We start from the raw sequence: 26,559 nt of genomic DNA on the forward strand, positions 1-26,559 counted from the left end.
ACTATCACTGATTAAAACAGCAGTGGTCCAATTTTTGTTCCGAATGAAACACTCGTTTCTGAGCCATGAAGTTGCTGCGTGAAAAAGAATGTTGGCGCTTTCATTTCCACTTTCAATTTGTCTCTTCCTGTGGGGAGAAAAATGTCAATCACAGACCATAGAATAAAATCAACATAATTTGAAATAAAAATCTCAAACTACAGAAGCTTTGGATGAGAAATCTATTGAAAAGGTGACCGTGAGAGCCCAAACAATCCAACCTTTACACGTTTTTTGAACGAGGTTTGGCAGGAATCTAGTGATTGCAGTCAATGCCAGTTATTCTTTCTGCTATGTCAGATCATCACGCTCAGAAGTAATTTATGGCTTTTTTTGCTGTCATTGTCGACATTAGTCAGATAAGTTCATGAAGAGCGAACAATTCCAGGAGCCGGAATCTGAACTAGGTGTCGGATTGTCCTGATTTATCTGAAATGAATGTCACAAAAACTTGACTGCAGGTTTTCAGCATACAGTTAAGTAGTACATACCCATAGTGCTGACTGGTTTGTGTTCTAGCAGCAGTAAACTGACAAGTTTTGACTTTAATGCACATCCTACATTGTCATCAACAAGCCCTCCCTGCTTCCCAGCCTATTTCTTTGAGTCTCTGAATAAATAACTGGTTGGGTTGAACTTCTGGGCTGTCTACATAAAGATGCATTTGTATTATTTATAATCTTCGGCGAGATCACACGTGCACGCACACATTGCCTTTCACAGTTTAGCAGTTAGATTACTCTCTGCTGGCGTGTCACCTCGGCCTGGTGAAACACACATCTTATCATTTGGAGCTTCCTTCTTTTTACCTCAGAGCCGAGCTGCCACTCCAACACAGTAATTACCTCGTCTTCCTTTACTGCTAATGAGAAGGTAAAATATGATCGTCTGGCAACTGCAGTCATTTGCGACCTTAGCTTGCTCCCGGCAGGAGTGACGGGGGGAGAGAGAGAGACTAATTTCTACCCACAAGCCACCACTGAATGATGCCGTCTATCCTCAACCCACCTGTACCAGCTAACCCAGGGTCTGTTCGCCATGAATAATCCACATTGTTTCCTGAGGAATCATCCCTGTCTGAATGTGTCCTCGCCACATCCTTGTCAGCGTGAGGGCTTTTAATTTTTAAGGCACAAGAGTTAAGGAGATTAAATTGACTGTTTGCGAAGGCCTACTGTTGCTACACCTGTCAAGCTTCTGAGAACTGGAGCTGATTTACACCACCGCTCAAGAGTTTGGAGTCACCCAGACAACTTCATGTCTTCCATGAAAACTCACTTGCACACAGGCAGCATTTGTTTGTTGGTCATTGATGATCAGAAATCAAAGCAACATAGAATGTGGCCATTTAATATAGATGTACCCACAAACAAAATGACCTTGCGCATGTGTACGTTATGTACGGATACCGAATCGCGTGACCTAAATATGTAACAGGCAGCAGGAACTGATGGGAGTCAGAAACACCCTGACAACTTAATCAGTTGTTCCTTGTATTATTTCCGACAGAAAAGTCCCGATAAGTCCACAGTGGTCGATCCAAATATTGTCAGTGGCAGGGACATTTTCTGCACAGAGTACTTTAATAACTTTAACCCTCTGAACCCCAAGACCTGAGGTGGAGAGGTTTCAAAGCCATGTCGTCTTTTACAAAATCAGAGCAAGAGACTGTAAAAACAGAAAGAATCATTGCATTTTCAACTTTCTGGCACTTCTTGGACGTATTACGTTGGTAGCACAGTTTTGTCAGAAAAAAATGAACAAGAAATAAAAGAAATATTTCAGTTATAACTGGAAAGGCACTGTGAGAGTGCAATACTCCCCCAGTGCTGCTCCATCATAGTATAATTTCCGACGGATAAGTCTACAGCAGCTGATTTGTCGTAGGATCGCAATCATAGTCATAGTTACAGTGGCGCCGTGCTGCTATCTCACAATGATACAGAAATCTTTAACAAATCCGTGGATCCAGACTATAAGCTGCATCACTGCCAAAATTTAACCACTTAGTCCTTGTGTCATTTCTGGTCTTGCCTGAAAATTTCATCCAAATCTGTTTGTCCAGTTTTGAGTAATGTTGCTAACAGATAGACAGACAGACAGACAGACATAGAACTCTGCCGCATTCCTTGGCAAAGTAAAAATATAAACTCGATATCCTGACACAATGTTGCATTAGCTTTTCAAATGATCTTTTCCAGGAAATATCAAGTGTAAAACACTGTGAAATATTCCTCCTGCAATTTTCTCTTTTCTTTATGCATTAAATCTAGTTTCTCTTCTGCTGCGGCCCCATTAACACCTCTTCTACTGTCTAGTTATGGTTGTCATGTTTGGACAGTTTCAAGGAAGGGTTCCAGTGAAGGGCTAATACCAGAGTTCCAACACACACTTATGTATGATTGACATTTACGTTCGACCTCTCAAAGACACCTTTCACCTACTATCAGCAACAAAGCATTCACATCTGAATGACATACGACGCTTTATGAGCCTGTAAGACTCCTCATTCAGCAGCCGATACATGTTTTCATGTCATCACCAAGTCTCTTTTATTCCATTATCATTTTTTATCTGATATGAAGCAAATCGAGGTTTTCCCAGTGTCAGGAACAAAAGCGATTTTCATGTTGAAGGTTATAGAAATGCACGGTGATGTGAGGGAAGAGATTATACTGGTGCCCTTCGGATAGACTCCAGTGTCACACATGAGGAGACAAAGAATTTCATCACCGCCGCTGTGGGTTTTTTTTTTAAGGCAATCAGACACATTTTATGCTTTTTGCAGGGCTTCATATTTGCCATCAAATCTTAGACATTGACTCCCAACTCTTAACGCAGGGGTGAAAAAATCCTATTAGATTAAAAAACAGCAAGGGACATTGAAAACATATTAGCAATAATAACAGAGATTGCTGAATGCATTGCATTCAGTATGACTATTTTAGTGGAAATGATGCAGCCAGGGCATGGGAAAATGAAATTCATTTTTGCGGGATCATGTAAATGCTAATGTTTACTGGTTGTACAGACACTTCCATTAGAAAACCATCAGCAGGGCTGTTAAAGTGATTAACTTAAAATCGACTTACCGCATCAATTCACTGATACTGCCGACCACATTGCAGAGTAGTTACCAGATTATGAAGACTTGTTGCAGTGTCTAGTCAATAATATTCAGCCTCATCTGTAGTGGACTTGTCTAGAAGGGACTAACTGGATTTAGAAATCACAGATTGGTTGTTGCAACATGTCAGTGATACTATTACAGTAAACCCTCTGGCCCGACCTCTGGTTTCAACAGAAAGAATTGAGCTTAGCCAGAGCAATTACAGATACCACAGTGATTTTATTGGAAAGTTAAAGATGTTGCCACAGCATTCTCTGTAGCAACCTGTTCATGGGCACTTGACCACATTTTTCAGAGGAAATCGTGTTTCAATTCGTTTAGGTCAAGTGAAGGTTAATTCTAAATTGCCTGTGGCACATCACGGTGGATAACGCAGAAAACAAAAACAAATGAAATATGTCTTCAGGCCTATCTGAGCAGGCGCTACTTAAAATCAACTGCACAAAATGACAGGATTTTCTGAACTATACCAATCATTTCTGTAGCGTCACAAACAGCATCTGAAAATGACAGAAAATGGAGACTTAAAATCAAAATAAAGACCAACTGAAAAGCATAAACAAAAGGAAAAAATGACAGAAAAGAAAAGAAAACAGCAACTCAAAATGACAAAAAGCTACTTGAAAAGCAAACAGTGATTGAAAATGAAGGTAAACTGCACTTTAAAAACGTAAACAATATAAAACAGTGAGAAAACAAAAGTAGCCAGCGACTAAAAATGATGGAAAATGAAAGTAAAAATCAACTCAAAAGCGTTTGAACCATAGTACTAAAAATTATCTTTACCTAAACTAAATCAAGCAGCTTTGGTCTCCAAACTTCACTAATGATTTCAGTAGCATAAGAAAAAATAAAAAGCAGCTGAAAATGACGGATGATGGGGAGCGAAAATGAAAGCAGACAGCAACTAAAAAGTGTAGACAAAAGGAACATAAAGAGCAACTGAAAATCATGACAAAACATAACCAATATTTGTTGCATCATGAAAAACAAAGAGGGACTGAAAATTAAAATAAAAAGTAAGAACAAAAGTAAACAGAGGCAAACAGCAACTGAAAATGAAAGTACACAGTAACTGAAAGGCGTAAACAAAAGGAAACGGCTACAGAAAACAAAAGAAAACAACTACGGAAAATGGCAGGAAACAGTGACTTAAAATGACAAAACGGGGAGTGAAAATGAAAGCAAACAATGTAAACAAATGGCACCAACGACTGATAATAACACTAAACAGGAACTGAAAATGAAAGTAGACAGTAACTGAAAGGCACAAACAAAAAGAAACAGCTACAGAAAACAAAAGGAAACTACTGAAAATGACTGAAAACAGTGATTGAAAATGACAAAACAGACAGTGAAAATTAAAGCAAACAGCAACTACAAAGTGTAAACAAATGGAACAGTGAAAGAAAACAAAACCAAACAGCAACTAAAAATCATGGCAAAACATAACCAGTTATTTTTGCTGCATAAAGAAAAGCAAACAGCGAGAACTGAAAATGAAAGTAAACCGCAACGAAATAGTGTAAACAGATGGAAACAGTGACAGAAAACAAAGGCAAGCAGCAGCTGATAATGACACTAAACAGGGAGTGAAAACGAAAGTAAACAGCAACCGAGAAGCGTAAACAAACAGAAACAACTGAAAATGACACTAAACAGGCATTGAAAAAGACGTAAACAGCAACTAAAAAGTGTAAACAAATAGAAACAGTGATAGAAAACAAAGGCATAGTGACTGAAAATGAAAGTAAACAGCAACAGAGCGGCATTAGAACAGCTGCTTTTTAACCCAAACTGTGACCGTTTCCTGAACCTGACTGAGCTGCTTTAGCTCCTAAACTTAACCAAGGTTTTCTGTCGCACCAGGAGAAGCAAACGGTGACTGAAAATGACTGAAAATGAGAGAATCCAGCAGCTGAGAAGCGTGTCGCTGATGGGTGTATGTTTGCAGAGGAATGTAGATGAGGTGGGACAAATGCCAGCAAGAGTCAGAATGTCTGATCTGTTTAATTTGTGCATAAATGCCGACACTCAAAGGCAAGAAGATCCCACAAAAGGCTTGAACTGGCTGTTAGCGTGGTAGTGTTTGAAGGAAGGGACTGGCAGCTGCCACTCAAAGCCTTTTTTACTGTGTCCTTCTAGCCTTTCTAATCAGAAATCGAGTAGATTAAATATTTTTTTCCCCTGTATTGAGCGGCACCCTTTCTTTTTCATTCTTGTTCATCGGAGACTGATGTTAAGACGTGTCTCTGCTTTGATTCTGAATGTGGACTTAGCACCTTTCAAAGAGTGTCAGACCTACCTCACTACATATTTTAGATTCAATTCAGTATCACAGATGCAGTTTTTAGACTAAATAACTGGTCATCTGTGGTAATGATTTCTGATTGCTTGTTATGGGCGTGTCAAAATAAGTTTTGTAGCTCCCTGAAAAGAAAAAAAATAAACTGCAGCATGTGTTAAAACTTAAAAGTCTTGATGCTTAGTAAAAAATATGGCTCATTTGGACAATAATCTGCAACTATCTTAGTGAAATGTAAGCTTGTGCTGTTTCCAGTCAGCTTCGACTGACATCCGTATCCCTTCCATTATTCATCTTTATGCAGATTGCCACTTCTCGTGAGGCAAATTAAAAGTTAACAAGCATTTTAGAGAAAAAAAAGCCATTTTCCCAGACAACCTCAAAGGTGCTACGTCCTTAAAAAATAAAGCGTTTCTCACTGAGCCTCCCTATGCAACCCCACCCCCACAACACTTGTAATTAAGTGGGAGCTTGTACATCATTGTGCGTTAGCATTGTTCGGCTACCTATCAATTAACTGCAAGTACCTCTGTTTCAGCCTTTTATCACGCAGTGTTTCTCTAATTGACTGAAAGTCTGAAGTCTGCTGTTAAAGTTCAGGATGGAAGCAACACAGAGAGGCTCTTGAGGTTTAAATACATGGATTCAGTAAGTAAAAGTTGCTTTTGTCTGGAGGGAAAAGTGCACCAAATGGGAATTATTTTTAATACCAAGCAACAACAACAGTATTCTAATAATCAATGTGTGTTATATCTGATTCTCCTTGATGCTGGATGCCTAAATTATAACAGACTAGTTATTTTCCGACCTAATCTGAATTTGCCTTTTCAATTTTGGCATTGGATAATTGTTAATAAAACAATCATTTGTATTTATATGATGAACACAGGCGAAAATCAAGTTGTTTTTTAAATAAGTTTAATCAAAGAGACTTAACTATTTCAATTTTACTTCTGGGAAATCCTGTTTGTTACTCAGCGGAGCAAAGTGATGATCGACATTGTTTTGTTTGTTAGTCTGCTTTTGAATAATGTTGCTAACAGACAAACAGACAAACAGATTTGGATGAAATTTTCAGGGAAGGTCAGAAATGACACAAGGACCAAGTGATTAGATTTTGGCAGCTTATAGTCTGGATCCACGGATTTGTTAGAGATTTCTGTTGCTACGATACCATAAATCAGAAACTCAAGCAAGGCAACAGAGACATGACCGACTTGGCATAGAAGTAAAATACTTGTTTATTACAAAGTTTACAAAAACTACAACAGGATGTGATGCTACAGGGTCACAAAACAGGAAGTACTAACTCAGGCAGATCTTGGAACAGAATCAGGGGCCCCAAGTGGGCTTAATTGTAACCAGGCTTAATACACTAAACAACATGCATAACACACGCCTGTGCTCAGCGCAAGGTCATTTTGTTTGTTCATGCATCTAATTAAAGGGCCACATTCTTTGTTGTCATGATTTCTGATCATCAAAGCTAATAAGGAAATGCTGCATTTCTAAAAAGAAAAATGCTGCATTTCAGACAATGCCATATGGGAGTACTGCGCTCTCTGAGTGCTTTTGTAGTTTGTTTAACCCTCATCAGTACACACGGCAAAATCCGTTCACTTGGGGTCCAGCTGGACCTCAGTAGTATTTCATCTGTTTCATATTTCTTTACCTGTCCATATCCTCTCAGTGTATATTTTCCTAAAACCTGTGTCGCCTATAGATACAAATATGAAAGAAACAATGAAATTACTACTGTTGAGAAACATGGAGGTATGAGACCCCAGAATCAGCCACAAGAGGGAGACTCTGGCAGAATAACAGCTAAATAAGGGAACATCGTGATATTATAACCTGTGATTTATAACTGATTCATGCTATAACCTAATAAATGTGTTAAAGCTAACACAAATACCTATTTTTATAATCTTTGTTTAAGAAGTAACTAAGTCAGAACAGCAACTCACTGTGAAAAGTGATGTTTTGGTTACCAGGGAAACTGATGTTTTTGATAGATATGACAAATATGAGGAACTAATGCTTTATTAAATGGAAATGCTTTTAAGAGTTTTGATTACTGTTAAACTAAGGTTTTTAACTTAGTGATGAAGTGAGAAGTCAAGAGCTAAGGTGAACTGGGGTCAAGTGTTCACAGTAAAGGTTATTAACCTCGAAATAGACGTCAAGGATTTTTGTGAGTCTGACATCTGTTTCCTGACCGGAGGCCTGCTCTGAGCTGCAGATGGAACAAATACATTAATAGAGAAGTGAGACTGAGTGGAAGGGTCCAAACAGTCCAAACAGTTAGTTTCAGTTCCTCAAACATGGAGGGGTCTTAGGATGAGAGCAACATAACACAAACATACACAAAGAATAGATGCACAATCTGGCTGGGGTTCCCATGGACCCCAAATGATTTTTCTATATATACACCACAAACCTGGTTGCAGTCGAATAAGCTTTGGTTTATGTGATGGCAACTATGTGGGTGACAGCTACTTAAAGGGACTGAAAAATCCAACTTGTATATAAAAATATATGCCAACTTTTATACTCCTGAGGACCGCATGGACCCCAGGTGTACTGATGATGTGCCTCTGAATTATACTTTCAATCTCCTTTGTCAAAGAAACCTGTTGATGGGCCAAATTTGACATTCTTAGAAACACAGTTGGCATCTATCAAAGCATCCTGTAAACGATCCAGATAAAGACGGGAGAGGAAATGTGGAATAATCCCGGTATTTATTCCCATTCATCAAGCGAGGAACATGAATGTCTGCACCAAATGTCACAGCAATCCATTCAAGAGACGCTGTTTTTATGGCAACAGATTTGTGCTTTGAAGAGTTTTTCAGATATTTTCTTAGGTACAGCTGGTTCATCTGAGAGAGTTTTTGTCCATCCAAGCTACCAATGCTGGCTTTTCAGACAACAAATGCGACTTTCAAATGGCAGAATCAAGAGTGCTTCATAGAAAATCCTCCAACCTTGTATACAAAGTCAATATAATAGGTATTGATTGGTGAGGACTTGAAGCGCATGACGACAAATATTTTTACTTTCACAGAAGTCTATCCGTATTTTAGATAATGGTTTTCTTTTGGAGTTCAGCTTATTTTTTTTAACGGAAATTAGGGATCCATTTTCTGTCTTGTACTCCAGTCTGCTTCCTTTGACAGCATGTTGTAAGCTTGAAGGACTAGTAGTTTGGATAGGTTTTTATTTCTCTACCATTCAACATTCTTGCCATATAGCACAAAACATGTTTTTTTTTTTTTAATTTTATTTGCTGAATAGCATAAAAACACCCCTGATAAATCCTCGGAGCACATTCTTTGGACAGACGAGATTAAGGTGAATTTGTCTGGCAAGATCAACCATAGTAAATGCATAGTCCTGACAGTGAAGCACAGAGATGACACTGGTGTAAATGAGATCAAAAATTGGCTGACACATTGATTTCCTACATTCCAGAGGTTTGGCAGAAGAAGAATAATATTCCTGATTGGTAATGATCCAAAGCACATTTCCAAAATCCAGTTACAGATGAAGAAAAAACTGAAAAGCATGACCTGGCCAAGGATGTCTCCTCACTCGAATCCAGTATTTGGGTATTTTAAAGAGAAGAGCAACACAAGCCCTCCAGCAAGCAGCCACTGAAATGAATTATCTCTCAAGAACGCAGAACATCTGCACAGAAATTTGTCTAAGTCGAGGAGGCTCGAGGAGATTGAATTGGGTTTTTAAAAAAAGCTGCGATACAAAGCAATGAAAAAAATCGAAGATTTAAATGTCAGTAACTTGCTACATTCATATTATGTCAGTGAATTTTCCTTTGGAATATACGAAATGTTTTCTGAAGGTCGGCAGTAACTGTCACAATGTGCAAAGAACCAACTGAAGGTCTACATGTAGATAATTATCAAACAGGCAATATTATTAAGTACGTGCTTATAGCAGAAAGAAATAATGGGTTTGTTGGATCTCTATATTTTTTCAGTATTAATCTACAATGTAGAAAACACTTAAATATAAACCACTGAATGAGAATATGTGTCTGGTAGTGTATGTTGTACTGTATCTGAATAGTTTTGCACAGTAATAGTAAGAGATCAAAGTGCCTTTTCCAGTGGGTTTTCTGCTCCTCCGGTAATTTAAATCCAGAAAAAGAGAAAGAAAAACGCAAGTGAACCGTTTGGACCAATCTGAGGCCTCTACCAACCAGAGGCTGATGAGACTGCGGCGCTAGAAAGCAAAGCCGATCAGAAAATGACATCTCCCTATTCAGATTGACCGATTCCTGTCGAGGCCTGCGTGCGAAAAAGCGCAGCTGCGAGCGGCTCGTACAGGCTAACCGCACGTAGATAAGCCGAGGCCGGCTTGTGACACGCCTGGCTTGGAAGGAAAAGCAAATCATTGAGGACAATCTCTTCCCACTGCTGCCAGTCACTTCGCCGCTGTCGATTCAATAGCGGCTGCTCCGGAGCAGCACAGTGGCCTGTGAATACCATTTCCATATAATTATTCCCACATAAATAGCAGACCACTCGCTGTTTCATCAACCTTTTGGGCCACATGCTGGCAAATAAATAAATAAATAAACTCCTCAAGTAAATAAAGTGAAGGGGTGAGGAGAAGCTAATGGAATCTAGTGTCCTGCAAATGGGCATCAGGAAGCGTTTTGCTCGTGTTCATTGTTGGATGGATGACCCACGCTTGGATGAATATTCGTCTCCGGCGGAACATGTTTGCTTTTGCAGCGGTGAGAGTTTTGTTTTTTGTGCAATCAGCAATTGACACAGTTGCAAAAACACACTGCGAATATGAGATATTCTAAATAAATACACTACCGCTCAACAATTTGGGGTCATGTAGAAATGTCCTTGTTTTTGAAAGAAAAGCAGTTTTTTTTTCATTAAAGATACCATTAAGTGAATCAGAAATCCAGTCTTTGTGCAGTTATGTTAGCCCAAGAATAAAAGTGTGAGTTTTCATGGAAAACATGAAATTGTCTGGATGACCACAAACTTTTGAACGGTAGTGTGCATCTTGTGGATTCTTTCGGCAGTCGTGGTAACGCAGCTTGTTGATTTTCCTGCACTCTTAAGTCTGTGCTGCTATTCCGAGATGAGCTTGAAGACTGTGAACAAACCGTTTTGGAGCTTTAAAGACAGAAAGTTGGCTTTTGAAAGTCTCCGCCCTTACCAGGACCTGTGACTTTTTCCTGCAGACTCTCCCCCCGCTGTGAAGTTAAAAGCATTTGCATTTCACGGCCGCGCTGGTGTGACTGAGGCTTTTATCGACCTAATGCCCTTTTGAATTTCTTAACATATAATTTGAGTGTAAAGCACTCTCCCCATCTGTCATTCACGGCCAGCGTTTGTAAAAACACGGACCTGAAGCTCAGTACCTTTACGCAGCTCTCACAGGGGATGTTTGGGTTTTTAACACTTGATTTTTTTGGCTAGTGCTGTACTAAAAAGAAGGCAAATCAATCACCAGAACAGTAGCAAAAAAACAAACAAACAAACAAAAAAAAACACTGTTTCCAAGCGACAAAGTGCAAACAAGCTTGTATGGAGAAGAACAGTGATAAGTGAATAACTCAAACATGCATCAGATACAATGGAACCAACTCAATTTGATGTATTAATAGTTATGTATTTATGCAGCACTTCAGTAAATGTCAGATTGAAATATGGGAAAACTGTGCAGAGGAAAATCAAGGCAGCAGCTTTTTCACCACAGACTTAACAAAATGTATGCAGTATTTTTTTAAAAATAAATTACACAGCAGTGCACTTATATTTAAGATGTTACTGCATTTAAATCACAGAAAAATGATCGATAACAGGGAGGATTGTCGATCTTGAGCCTTAACAGAATCAAACATTTTATATTTAGTCCGTATGTACGCGTTGCTCCAATGCAGCCAGTGCTCCACAGGTTAATATTTCATATTTCTATACATCACTCTTATTTTTTCCTCAAACTGATCTTTATTTGACAGCTGAGGCGAACCACTAATTCTCACCTTCACTCTGATGTTTTGACTCACTTCCATCTGCTATGTTTTGATCTCAGCCTGCTCCAAAGTCTTAAAAAAGAGGAAATCATGTACTTCCCCCTGCTTTAGTTTTACCTTTCATGCTGTTACATCATTTTTCATCAGATAATATAGCAAGCTAGCGAGCTCTAATTAGTCGGTATTAATCCAAAATATGCAGAAAAGAATCAATATCATGCCTTCAGAGATGATAATTGATTCCTATGCTGGATCCAGCAGCTCTTTCAACATAATTACTTAAAAAGAATGATTTCTGCAGTACAAGCTAGAGAACAGGTTTGTGCTTTTTTCCTTGTTTGCATGCAAAGTGTCACAGACGTGGAAGCAATTAGCTCCACCTCTTCAAAAAAGAATATGCTTCTTAATGCAGAGCTTTCCGACTTCAAAGGAGTCACACTGAGTTACAGATAAGGAAAAACTAACTTCTGTCATATAAAGCGATGCTTACATTTCCGGATTGTTCTCCATTCTTCATCTTTGTTGTGTTTTTTTTTTTTTTTTTTTTTTTTAAATAAGAAATTGTATGCTTCTTCCTCTTCCAGCATCTAAAAATGATTCATTTGGAGGAAGAAAATCCAAAGCATCACCTCCTTTAAACGGATAAAAAGTCTGGAAAGTGTCAACGCACCAGTAATAATTTATAATATTATAGATAATAATAATGCACTACTGTTAAAGGAATCTTTCTGTATCCTGTAACCTCTGATGCTGGTAACACTGACAATGCTAAAGTTATATTTCAAATGTACAACTTAAAAATTGCAGTGGTAGTATCCTGAGTACTTCATATTGTACTTTTTACTTCACAATATTTTGCTAATAGATACATTTTTTCCACACAAAACATAAGTAGAACTTGTAAAATGTGTTTTTTGTTTATTAAACGGCCCAATAATTTGATTATCAATTAGTCAACTGACAGAAAATTAACTATATGTTGATTCAATTTTTAATCAACATATAAAATATATATGTTGATATATTGATATATGTGTTGATATATAAATAATTCTTCTTTAGCTCAAGTAAAAGTGTTGGAGGAAGTTTGACACTCTGAACTTAACCCTCGTGTCAAGTATTGAGTGTCAAACTTCCTCCAACACTTTTACTTGAGCTAAAGAAGAATTAAAAACAGTGTTTTGGACCCATTTTGCAGCTGTCACAAGCTTTTCCCAAACGCCACGAATGCAGCAGCATGCAGAAATGTTTCAGGCAGCCACTGACCATGAAGAGTTCAGCTGGGGGCCATTTTTCTCAGCTGACAAGCTTGTTGATCGTCCGTACGTTGGCGTTTTTGCTGCCACCTTAACCCTCGTGTAAACAGCTTTTTCACTGCAGAGACGTGATGTGATGCATGCGAGCATTTCAGGCCCATTAGACGAGGATGCAATCATTTACTACAACACGTATGATGTGGTGTCGTTTAATGTGAGCCACTGAAACATGACCAGAGGTGTCGCTAACTTTAGATCCATCATGTGACAATGCCGCAACAGCGCAACGTGCTTAGTCAGTTTTCCACGATAGATGGTCTCCTTCTACACTTTCCCCCGTCCACGCATGCAGTCAGCTCACGAAAATTATTCACAAATCCTGGCAGTCATTAGAGTCCCATGAGTTCTTGCTTGTACCTCCTCAGTCCGGTAGATCTCCATTGCTAATAATCGTTATAATTGATGTTTCCCTTCTCAGCGTCTAATGATGTTTTTAGTATTTATGGCTACAGACAGTTCGGCGAGCTGATTCATAATAGTTTCTCCCTGCCATTTTATTGGCATGGCGTTTCTCACATTCACATCAGTAAATTAATTTTGACCCGGCGACGCCATATATCAGGGCGAAACCACTGCGCGCTGTCTCTCCGTGACCAGGTTTTCTTAAGCTGTTGTCGTAAAGAATGGTTTATCGATCCTCCCCACTGACGCTTTAATAAGTGCTTTGCATAACAAGTGTTTTACTGCGGGATAAATCACGTGGGCTGGCAGCGCCTGTCAAACGCACAAGTACACACATATGCGGACATAAAACAAAGGGAGTGCAGAGGAGTGGGTGATCAGGTTGAATGAAGAGACGTAAAAGTTTTTGATGCTCCGTTTAATTGATGCAAAGGAAAACAAGAGTGCGCAAGATCTGTGCTCCACAGAAACACAGGATGATGCATATCAGCCCTTTTTAAATGATGTCTTGCCTGTTGCGCCGAGCTCGCCAACAACAGCAGATCTGTTAGGAAGAGGAGGAATTCAATCAGCGAGATCCATGGGCCGGTGTGGAGGCCCGTGAGTGAGATCGATGGGCCGAGAGGCAGGTCGCGAAAGGGGCAGTTCCCTCGGTACAGTGTTTCATCCCCGTCCTGTTGCCGCTCCTGTTTAGGGAGTGTGACTCAGACTCAGGGAAGGAGGGGAGGCGACGACAAAAAAACAAAAAAACAGCGCTGCATCCAGGTCCCAAAGGCTCGATCCTGCCCAGGCCGACCACAATAATATCATTTTATGTCAGCCACGAGTGAAAGTTTCTCCAACTTGGGGAGGGCTGATTGATGGCTGCTGTAAATCAGTGTTGAGAGTGCTGCATGGGGGTTTTATGGCCGAGGAAAATGCTGCAGGTTGTATACGACTCACCCAACTCTTCCTCATCCTCCTTCACATTCATTTGCACCGAGAAACCTCTCTTTAAACGTGAAACTTAACCAGCTGCACAGCTCCGATCATACCTTAAACCTATTCCAGTGGCTGTAACCTTTTCCTTTAAAGGTGCAGTGTGCAGGATTTTGAGTATAAACACAGAATTAATACAGCAGCAAATCTGTTATGTAAACCTATAGTCTTTGCTTTGTCAGTCAATCCAGCAGCATGGGCTTGTCGGTGCACGTGAGTCCCTCCCTTTGAAACTGTTGCTCCTCCCTGTGCATAAACTACCGCCAAAAAGTTTGGGGTCTTTCCCAGACAATTTCAATGTTTTCCATGAAAACTCACACTTTCATTCATGTGATAACATAATTTCACAAGGGTTTTCTAATCATCAATTAGCCTTTCAACACCATTAGCTAACACAATGTAGCATTAGAGCACAGGAGTGAGGGTTGCTGGAAATGTTCCTCTGTACCCCTATGTAGATATTCCATTAAAAATCAGCCTTTTCCAGCTAGAATAGTCATGTACCACATTAACAATGTCTAGACTGGATTTCTGAGTCACTTAATGCTATCTTCATTGAAAAAAACTGCTTTTCTTTCAAAAATAAGGACATTTCTAAGTGACCCCAAACTTCTGATCGGTAGTGTATAAAAAGCCTGAGAATGACCTCCATTCTGTAAAAGCTAAAGTACATTCCAGAGTATTAATCCAGTGCCCCAAAATAGAACAATTTTTAAAAAGATGATTTTAGGTTTTTTAGGTTATATGCACTTGTTTCATTTCATCTGAACGTGAGAGTCTGCATTGCCTTTTTGCCCTCTGCTGTTTTTATGTCTGTTTCCACAAGTTCTACTCAAATTGACGATAACTTATTATGGCCATTTCATGTATTTTGCAGTGCCAGCTAATGGTTGTTTCTTCCTGTTAAAAGGGAGTTTTTGCTTGCCACTGTTGCCTTAAGGTTTGCTTGGGGGTTCAGGCATATGGGTTCTGTAAAGCGTTTTGAGACAATCTGAATTGTAATGGGCGCTATATAAATACAATGGAATTGAAATGAAATGAATTGAATTGTGATAAAGCATGAAGGGAAATGAGCTGTTTGGGTCCGAGATGCTGCTCTAGTGTCATGTGGTCTCTCTGAATGTCATTGCTATGTACAGAGAGGGAAGAAAGGGAGAATTTTCAAGAGACGAACCCTGAATGGAATCTCAACATTTTTGCAAATGTCAAATATTAATTAATGTTGAAAGGTGGATGTGATGGATGAGTAGAAAAAGGACAGAGATGATCAACTGTGTCTTCCACCTGTGATAAAGATGCTCATGTTTTTGCCTTTGAGTTAAATACTTGCTGTTCGGTTTGCAAATGAAGTGAAATTGTTCTTTAAACTGACCTCAGACATTTTCTGTTTCTATAACTGCGTTGCCTTTCAATCTATGCAGAATAAATAGGATGAGAAGAAATGATGCTGGGAGAAACGGTTTCATTCCTTTATAATTTTACTGGCTGCTGGTGAATGTTAACTGGAGGCTGCAGCTAAGGGCTGCAAAATAAAAACATCATTGTAAAATGCTTTTGAAAGTCTAAAAGGGAACTTGATTGAGTGATCAATACAAAAGCCTTGTAAAGATGCTCTGGCAGCTCTTGAAGTGATCACTAACCGCTAGAGAAAAGCAAAAGAAAAAAAAATGAAAGATTTTGATTAGTCCGTTGATACAGCTATCTGTGAAGTCAAGACAAAGAAGGCTGTGCTTATAAAAATCTATCAAGCCCAAAGTAAAAGAGAGAAAACAGCTGACAAGATGGAACAAAGTGAAAGAAAACGTGAAATAAAATACGAAGAAAACTGAACAGTGTGTCTATAAACACAGCGGTGTGTGAGGCAAATGTCACGTCAGTCAGAGTCTTCAAAGAGAAGAAACCGAGAAAATGTTTGATCAGTGGGTTTAAAGAAAGAGCTAGTCATCAGATTAGAAGCGTTGTATATGATCATTATTTTCATTATGAAATGTGTGTTTTTACTCACAGCATCAAACAAAGAGGTTCGTAATTCCAGGACTCCAGGACTGTGTCTGTTATTGAATGCAGATTTATGAGAAACCTGCAAATAATGTCTATTAAATCTCCAAAACATCAATAATCATGATGCGTACAAGGAGAGAAAGGATACCCATCCGTCTGTCCATCCCTCCCTACTCCCTCCATCCATCCGTCATTCCTCTGTCCATCTGTTCATTCATCTATCTATCTATCTATCTATCTATCTATCTATCTATCTATCTATCTATCTATCTATCTATCTATCTATCTATCTATCTAGTGCTTATTTAATGTACAAAACATCAACAGACATGATGCGTACAAGCAGATAAAGTATTTATCCATCCATCATTCCTCCATCCATCCATCTGTCCATCCATTTGTTCATTCTTCTATCCATCATTCATCCATCCATCATCCATCCATCCATCCATCCATCCATCCATCCATCCATCCATCCATCCATCCATCCATCCATCCGTTCATCTATTTATCTATCTATCTATCTATCTATCTATCTAACTATCTATCTATCTATCTACCTGATGTCGGCTGGCTGGCTGCTATTAAGAAAACACATGATGTAACCTTTATTTTGTGCCTTGTTAGACTTTATAGGCCATTTTACCTCCAAAAAATGAATGCCATATGATCTACATCAGACCTAATGTCAACATAGTGCATGAACAAGACAGAATACCAAGAGTGTGAAAAACAGTAATCAAAGCAAAGGGTGGCTATTTTGAAGAATCTAAAATGTTTTGATCTTTTTCCACTGTTTTTTTTTTTACTACATAATTCCATGTGTTCATTCATTGTTTTGATGCCTATGCAGATACATGCCATCATTGTATATATAATACATGTAATGCCCTGTAGCAGGCTGATGCTGCACCAGTATCGCTTTCAAACATGGTCAACATGATTGTTCAGTCCCTTAAGAGCTCTCCATTTTGACCCCCTCAAAGGTTTTATTGATCTCACTTCCCATTCAGCGTGCACGTGTGTCGCAGTATTGCTTGGTTTTTGCTTTAAGAATGAGGATCAATCAAGATTTCCTCTCAGCGTTTAAAACACCTCCAGATGAGCTCAGTCAGGGTGCCGTGTTGTTTCATGCGTTTCAGATTGTGTGCGTGAAAAGCAAAGAATGGCATACACTGCAAAAACTCTCAATCTTACCAAGTCTATTTGTCTTATTTTTAGTCAAAATGTCTCATCCCACTTGATTTAAGATAAATTCACTTAACAAGAGACATTTCAGCAAGATGGAGGGACTTGTTTTAAGACAATGCATCTTAAATATCTTAAGTCAATATTGAAATTATCTTGTTTTGAGTTGAATTTTACAAGAAAACTCAAAATAAGTTGAACCCTCGTGTCGTCAAATTAACCCATTTTAAAGTTTGAAAAGGTGGGAAAAACATATATTTTCAAAGTGAAACTTCTGATGTCCACATTTTCAACATTTTTGGGAAATCTTTGAACATTTTTGGTGGAAAAAAAGAAATATAAAAAATGTTTCTTAAGAACATTCACAAAAAAATGTATATGTTTTGTGTGAATGTTCTTAACAAAATATTAGAAGTTTCACTGATATATATGGAATCACTTTAGATATTTTTAGGATTTTTTTTGGATGATATTTTTTATTTTTTATTTTTTTTGGAAGAATTTTGAAATTTATGAAAAGAATTTTCTTGCCAAATTTGGGGAATTTTTTAAAACTAAAACTTTTAAGGGAAACTTAAGGAATTATTGGAGTTTTCTTCCTGAAGGTTTTGTAAATTTTCAGAAATTTGGGGAATTTTCTTACTGATTTTTGCATTTTTTTTCAGACATGGAAACAATATTTTTGGTACCCGTAAATGAAGACAGCAGGAGGGTTAATACATCTCAGATTAGGAGGTTACATGAAAACAAAAAATCTATATTGAGTGAAAAACTGCTTCTTTTTTAATTTTTTTTTTTAATCATATCTGGCTTATTTTAAGACACCTAAGCTTGACAGTCCTAGTAAAATATAGCTTAAAATAAGTTTTCCCAGCTAATTTTGAGATCTCAATATTCTAAATATCATATCTTATTTCAAGAAATCTTACCAAGCCATTTTTCACTTGTTCTATTGGCAGATTTCTTCACTTATTTCAAGGTAAAAGCTCCTTGAAATAAGTTTTTTTTTTCTTGTTTTAAGAGGGCCATTTTTTCCAGTGTAGACGCTGATCTCACTTCAAATCATTGATCTACATGCGACAATGTTCCTGTTTTTGAAATAACATGCTCTTCTTCTCTGAAGACATCAGCGCCATCAGGTTTTATACTCTCTGCCACTGGCGCTTTTCAACTTGAACATAATGCTTCCACGTGTCCCAGTCTTTCAGAAATTGCCGGCAATTGCTTAACTCGGCTTTAATGCTGCCGTTTTCTGCATGATTGTCCTGAAGGTCTGCGTACCTGCCTGAATGTGCAGCAGATAAAGGAAAGATATCGAGCTGGCTATTGTCTGCAAATGTTTATACTTAAGTGCGATGGTGCTTTCGTTGCATGTTCGAGATTTTCCCTCTATGGCCACAGCAAATGTTGTGTGAAAATGCCTTGGAATAGCGACGCTTTAGACTGCAGTACATTTACTGTCATAATGCAGCAGTTTTCATGTTACGTGGTAGAAACAAGCATCATCTGCTGTCACATCATTGCAGGTGGATGTGAACAGAGAAGTAGGATGTCTCTCATCTGCCAGCTTAGTATTTAGAAGCTTTATTAAATCAATCATACTTTGCCTTGTACTCTATTTTAGCGCTAACACACCTTCAAATGGGTCTCATGCTGTTGCTCCGAGTCTTTCCTGTTTGAGGCACATTGATGATTTGTGAGTCTTGTGAAGAAAAGATTTGTGGCAGAATAGGGTTTAATGTGTAAGGAGATAAGAAATCATGCAATGAGTGTTGATTATGACATCTGAAAGTGCAAAAGTGGTTGTAGATCATCATCATTTCTATAATATTTGATCAAAAAGTTGCCAAAAAGATCAGGAATTGTACATCATCCTCGTCAAAATAGTCTCCTTCTGCAGCGATACAGCTCTCCCAGCATTTTCTGCTCTGGAAACGTGTCAAACGGCATATCCTAAACTGTATCACAATGGCACAAAAAAAAAAGCCAAAATCTGAGAATGATGATTGTGTTGTGGCCAAAAAACCTGCGTTGGTTGCGTAGCACCTTTCAGCATCCACACGATGTTCGGGTTGTTTGTTCTGAAGGCCTTCCCTCAGACTCCTCAGGATGTTGCAGTAAAACTCTGCCTTGACAGTCCAACCCTGGGGAACAATTAATGACGCACAACCACATGAATGTTTAAAACAACAACCTGACACGATGCACCTTGTACTGCTGTTTTTCCCTTAACGCTAGCCGCTGGAGGTGTGACGTTCGTGAACGAGTCAGTCGTTTGAACGGCTCTTTTAAGAGAACGATGAGAACCGGTTTGCAGTTGAGAGCCGTTCACATGTACAAATTGCTCATGATTTCTTCACGTGAACAACTAATGACATCTCCGAATCTGAGTTGTCCACAGCTGCTCCATTCACGTAAATGCAGCTATATATCCTCCTGAGACCCAGACTCAGTTAAACTTTTGGTCAGAAAAAATAATAGCCCTTTTATGAATGACAGCTGTTCTGGACATGAGAACGATTTAACATATTTTCTATGTAAAGCAATTAATGTAATAAATAAATACTTGTTTACAACTATGTTTCATTCAGCCTCTTAAATTTTACAATATTGTTATTTAGTTTCTTAAAGTTTCATTACAAAATGAATCGGTATGTTTTCTTGTCAGTCTATTTTGATTTTGAAGTGTTGCTGTATTTTTACGGTATAATCATCTGTTGTCTACTACAGTAGACATGCTTTAAAATCTAAAATATAGACATTTAAACAAAAATTAAATCCAAAATCGTGAGTTGTTTTAGATCCAAAAAGCCAGAAATGACAAAAAAGGTAAGTTTTTAAAGATGCCGTTTTCCTTGATTCTCAGGAGGATATGTGTATATATATATATATATATATATATATATCTACTAGCCACAGACCCACCTCTTGTCACCAGTGATGATCTTTGATATCCAGCTAACTAAATATTATGTTTTCTCCACTCCAGCTTGTGCTTAAAGAAAAAAACTGCATGTGCACACCAACCAGTGGTCACAATGTTGCTGCAAGAACCAATTATACAGTCAAATCAATACCTAAGAAAATCACAACTTCAAATACTTTGGCTTGTTTTTCCTCCTTTTTTTTTTGATTTGCAGATGGTGGCTCTTGCGGTAAAATGGCAGAAACACCGCATTTGCGAAGAACTGACAGCGAGCTCGAATCCCACACTTTATGTTAATTTGTACTATTTACGGCCTGAGCACTTGATGTAGCTGCTTTTATTCTGGACCAGTTTTGAAGATTTTGAAGAAAGTCCAACTCACTGTCAGGCTTCCTCTTTTGAAATCACTGATCTTGTTTGTCTCATTTTCGAGATGTACGTTTGAACAATTATTTGTGTAATTACTGATTTCTTTTTTCCAGTTCTGCAGCCAGTAGCAGCATAGAAGTTGTTGTTCCTTATTGTGAATTTAAATCTTGACAAAAGGAGATGACTAACAGGCACAGTCGTGTTTAAAATTATTTTAACCCAAATGTTGGAAGAACACAGCTCTCCGAATATCACTGTTGCCTTTTTTCATGTGTGTTTTTGAATTTAGGTACCTTTTTCCTGCCTCGTGATTAAGAAGGGTCATTACTGCGCTCTGATTCAACTGTAAAAAGCTCGGAACGAAATAGGGGCCATTATTCCACTGCGGTAATTGAACCAATTTCACATCATTTCTCTTTGTCTTTCACAGTCACACAGGTTACACTCAAACACTCACTCAGTCACACCAAGTCACAATCTTTCCTACTGCATCTAGCGATATGAGGAAAGCTGACTCTCCCACATCAAGATGAGTGAGGGGGGAGGAAGGGAAGGAAAAGGCGTTATCAGCCCCAGAGAAAGATAAGAGTTACATCGGCGGGCCAGGAGTCTTGTGTAAAAAAAAAAAACAAACCCCAAAGGTCACCCGAGCTCGACTTCACACAAGCAGACATGGAGACGCTGAAGGTCAAAGAAATTGAAGGCGTAATCCATTCACAGGAATGACAACAACACCTTCAGTTTGAATCCGGTCCATTTCATCACAGCACGTTTTTTTTTTTTTGCCCTTCTCTCCCTAAAGCTACACTTTTCTCAGATTTGATCCTTTTGTGTTTTACTTTGTGCCAGATAATATATATATATATATGTATAGATAGATGCCTTCTCTCAGTGGAGAGGACAAAATTGCAGCTCGCACCCATCCGAAAAGGTGACCAAGACAATGAGAGCGTCAGCGACGGAGAGTCCTGAGGCAAAGCACTGAACCCTGCTAGTATCAAGTAGCATATTAATTCTAGTGGAGCAACCCTGGATAAGTGGGGCCCCGAGGCGCTGCACACTCCAAATATAATCATGAAGTGACTGCATTTGATAACATAATAAAGTATACAGTGTAACGCTGAGCCGTGAGACGGATGTGAACAATCGAGCGGCAAAAGCAATCATGAAGATTATTGCCAAAGTCTTGTAAGGGGAGAACTTTATTCAGCTTCTGTAGATGTAGACTAAGCTATCATGAAACAACTTAAATCCAGGTATTATAACAGTATAGCAAGCATGTTTTCCTCATGCTAAAGGTAAAACAACCAACTTCTGTGTAAGCAGCAACTGCATTTCACATTTAAAACATCAGTAAAGTGCACAATCTTTTACATTTACAGTGGAAAAATTCTTTGTGTTCCTGCACAGAAGCCATAAAGTGTGTGTCGTGTTTGTTGAGCCCCTACTATGGACCATTTACTCCTTTGGTGCAGTTTGTTTGTGCAGCGTAGGTCACTGAAAACAAATAAATAACCGCGCCGAAAGGTCTGACAGTGTTGGTCTCGGTCCTCCTCCCAGTGTACTGCGCTGCGGTGCAGTTTGTCAAGAGCGAGAATGCAATACAAACTCCGACAATTTGTACTGAACAAACTGCACAGCGACCCACAGAACGCAGGTTTTGGTGCGCAGAAGATGGATGCCGACGTCCGATAGCCGGCAGTTGCTCATGTTTGAAAAGCGTGCTGCTAGAAAATTAATTAAGGGCAAATTGAAGTCCGGACCAATGATCATATTCAGCTATTTCTTGCCGGCGCTCTTTACTCCTCGGAACAGCAGAGCGAGTGAAATACAGGCAAGTCTATAATTCTTTCCAAAAGCCAGCTCTCAGTGGGTGAAGGCCTCCACCACTCACCACTTGTGATTTTCACGGACAGATTTTAAAGTGTATCCGATGAGTGGTGATCATCCAGCTCTGTGACCTGTGGATGACCTGTGACCCGACACTGGATCAGCCACATAGAAAACTGGGATGTGAGTCAACGTCTTTAATATCTGAAGCCTCGGTGCATTCACCTCTTCAGTGTGAGTTGCTGTCCTCACCCCGAGCATCTCAAGGTCTTGTTTCTAAGCTTGGCAGGCGGCTTCATTACTGTTTTTGCAGTAGTGTGGTGGAAACTCGAGATGAATATCATTCCAACCTTCACATATGATCATGAGCTTTGGCCAGAAGAATTTGATACAAGCAACAGAAACAAGTTTTGCTCGGGTAAGATGGCTGGACATCAGGAAGGGGCTCATTTGCGTAGCCAGTTGACGGATACAACTGGGAAAAGTCCCTAAGACTGGTCCAGGGTACACTGTAGGGATCACATTCCCCATTTGGTTTGGGAACGTCATGGGATCTTCAGGCAGGAGATGGATGAAGCAGATAGAGAAAATGCCACCTGGGTTGCCTCTTTTACATATTATTGGATGAATGGATGGCAACTTAGTCACAGTAACCACAACCAAGTGAAGTGAGCAATGTACTTTAAAAAAAACAGCTCAACACTTCCTTCTAGTTTAAACCAAACAACAACCATCTGCAGGTACAATCAAACCTTGCAACACTTCTTTAGTCTGGTTCGCCACATTCTTTGGACGTCTTTAGTTCCTGGCCATTACCTACCAACATCACTCCCAGTTTGAAGACAGTCGCCTCACAGTGCGTAGCCATTAGGAATGAAAAGTTCTCCGGGGGCTAAAACCCCTGTTTGATTTTCTCAGCCTCTCGCCCTATGACCGTACTGCGTGTCGGCTGAGCCTAATCTGACATGACGCTAATAGATGGACTAATTAACATAATGTCCACCCATTAGGAGTGGTTAACCTTTGACTCATCACACTGACAGGGATAATAGCGGCAGCGGAAAGAAGCTTGCAGACACTCATGTACTGTGAATGCATGTTATTTACATATTATTGCAGAACTTGACGACGTCCGTGCACACGTTCATGCATGGATGCGAGCGGTTTTATATCGTTGACTTGCATCTTTTGACACATCTACAGTTACCGTTCCCATCTTTGCGCCCAGTTGTTCGGTCCTTAAGCTGTGCTGTTAGCTCGAGCCACCGAGAAAGACGGGAACACAGAACGGTCAAGCTGTCGTCGTTTCACCTCGCTGAACCACAGCGAATACCCAAACCCGAATGCTTTCCACAGGCTCGAGCTCGGTGCCTGCGACACACACATACACACAAACACTCGTGCATCCTCGCCACTGATCCGTGGTGACGTCTCATTCCACCTCATTTCCACAGACGCCTGCTTCTTTCTAATTGAGGCGGCAGCGAATACAATTATGGTGAGAATCATCCCGGACTGATGTGAGGACGGATTAACGGGATTAAGAAGATAATCTGTTGACCCTCTGGCCCCGACGCAGTATGAGGCTGGGAAGGCAATTTGAAGCAGAGAGGAGAAGAGATAGTGGAGGCTTTAATGAGCGAGCTGACGAAAGCCTCTGACCACCGAGAGGCTCGGCTGGCGTGCCGCTGGGGGATTACTTTCTGCAAGACTCCCCTCTACAATCTCACCTAACCCCTCACACCCACCTCGCTGCCCACACCTTCACTCCGGCTTCAAGGATGTTCGGAAACAGCTCCGTGCATGTGCTAATAAAGATTGAGGAATTTGTTATTATTGAAGGTCCTTTCGATTTTAGCAGCGAGGCGTTAGAATACTGGAAAATAAATTCAGGTTACCAACTTTCTGGGTGTTAGACAGACATAAGGCTTTGATTTACGAGCATAGTGTGAGCAAACTCGTGCTCTTTGCCGATCCAACTGACAGACATCATCCTTAAAGAGCTCATATTATGCATTTTGGGTTCACTTTCCTTTAGTGTGTTATAGATTTTTTTGGATCTGTAAAATGTATGAAAACTGACAAAGCTGAAAAGTCCACCACAAAATCAGTTTTTGTCTGCCCCTTACCTGCCTGAAACACCCTGTTTAAAGTCTTTGCTTTTCTTCTCTCACTTATTTATGTCATCATGTAACATGATTGTATTACGCTCTCCAAGACTAAACAGCTTACTGAAAGTCCGACATTTCTCTCCGCTGTCTTACTTTAAAGATCTGCGGTTACTATATAAAACCAAAGTGACCTCACTTTGGTAGCACCAGTTGACCTATCAGAGCTGAGACTTTCCAGAAGGGGCCCTGAAATAGGCAGTAGCTAAAATGGAGCATTTTAGATAAAGGATGAAAAGAGATAATGAAAAATATTGTGTCTTTTGAACAGTTTAGTATGACAACATATTCTATTAACCCATAAAAATAAACATTTTAAACCTGTAAATGTGATTTCATCCAACATTCAGTCCTCTTTTTTTAGCTAACTCTTGCCAAATATGTGGCTTGCTAAAATGCTAAACTGCTGTGAGATCTGAGTTGCTTTCGCTACTGTTTTAATGCCTTTAATGCCTATGAGAGTTGTGCGAGCAAAGATACAAGATGAAAATTAAAACGAATGATCTATGTTCCAACCCTCACCTGGTCGTGAGATCTGGAACGTGACCAAACAGATAATGGATCATGGATGGGTTTACTCTGTCACCACGGGGTGAGGAGTTTGGACATCCAGAGAGATTCAGTTGTGTCCTGGACACATTTCATTGGAGGTTTTTGAGGCACGCCCAACTGGAAGGAGACTTTGGGGTAAACCCAGAACTCACTGAAGGGATTATATAGCTCATCTGGCATTGGAAGGCCTTGGAATCACCCAGAAGGAACTGGAAAACATTCCTCCGGAGAGGAACATCTGCTGCCACCACATAAGTGGAAGAAAATCAATGGAACTGAGAGATGCTGACGTGTTCCACATAACAAAATGAAACTGCAGTCAAATGACGATTATCAATATCAGACCCTTTTACTTTACACATGGTGGGTTGACTTATTGGTAATATTTAACTATTGATTAATGCAACTTTAAATAACATCCCATGAATATTTGTCAAAGGTTATAACAGTAAAAAAGCTTCCCAAATAGTTTTATCTCCCAGTTTTAAAGAGCTGCATTACTAATGAGAAGCTCCAGACAGCTTAAAGTCCTAATTGTGGTATTAAATTAACAACTAAGTTACCTCATAAACTGTGTAAACAAATGGATTTTACTGCTCCTGTGTGACCACAACAGCTGACAGACGGTAAAAAGTAACTCGTGGATGCAGACCGGACTGTTTGCAAATTTGCTGTGCCACACACATTTACATTAAAAAAATGCTTAGAATAGACTCTGGCAGTGTGTCATGTCCTGCAAGTAGAAAGAAATTCTGAGTGAAGTGCAAGCAGAAAGGCCACAATCAGATCATAAAACATTTTATTAACAAACACGTTTCAGTCTGACAAGGATTCTCCTCAGGTTGTCTGTTCTAGTTTTGATCTTCAGAGAGTAAGCAGCAGGATTACATGTTCTCTTTTGTCCTGCAAGTTCCTATTCACCATCTGACCTGTCTTACTGCATCATCCAGGTGAAAACCCTTTCAATTTAATAGCTCTGATACAGTTCTTGATCTGCAGCACTCTGGATCAATGGGCTGAGATTAAAAATGGTGTTTAATGGATGTTTGATGGGTTTAAGTAATGCTTTTGACTTAAGCTGCAAATCATCTTCCCTTTGCCGTCTAACGAAAGTGTCTACTAACACAATAATGAAAGGCTTTCCTACAGGATGAGATTTTCATCTTTTGACATCTGTCTTGTACTTTTCAAAGAATAATAACTACTTAAAGTCCTCGTCTGACAAAATTAATAATAAATGTTCAGCGTGAATTCTCTACATCTCCGAGAACAGAGTAAATGATGAATGCTTCCTTTCAACAAGATTCCTGGCGATGACTGTTGTGTAA

Source organism: Amphiprion ocellaris, chromosome 24 (genome assembly GCF_022539595.1).
Source record: "Amphiprion ocellaris isolate individual 3 ecotype Okinawa chromosome 24, ASM2253959v1, whole genome shotgun sequence".
In the NCBI taxonomy this organism is placed as follows: Eukaryota; Metazoa; Chordata; class Actinopteri; family Pomacentridae; genus Amphiprion; species Amphiprion ocellaris.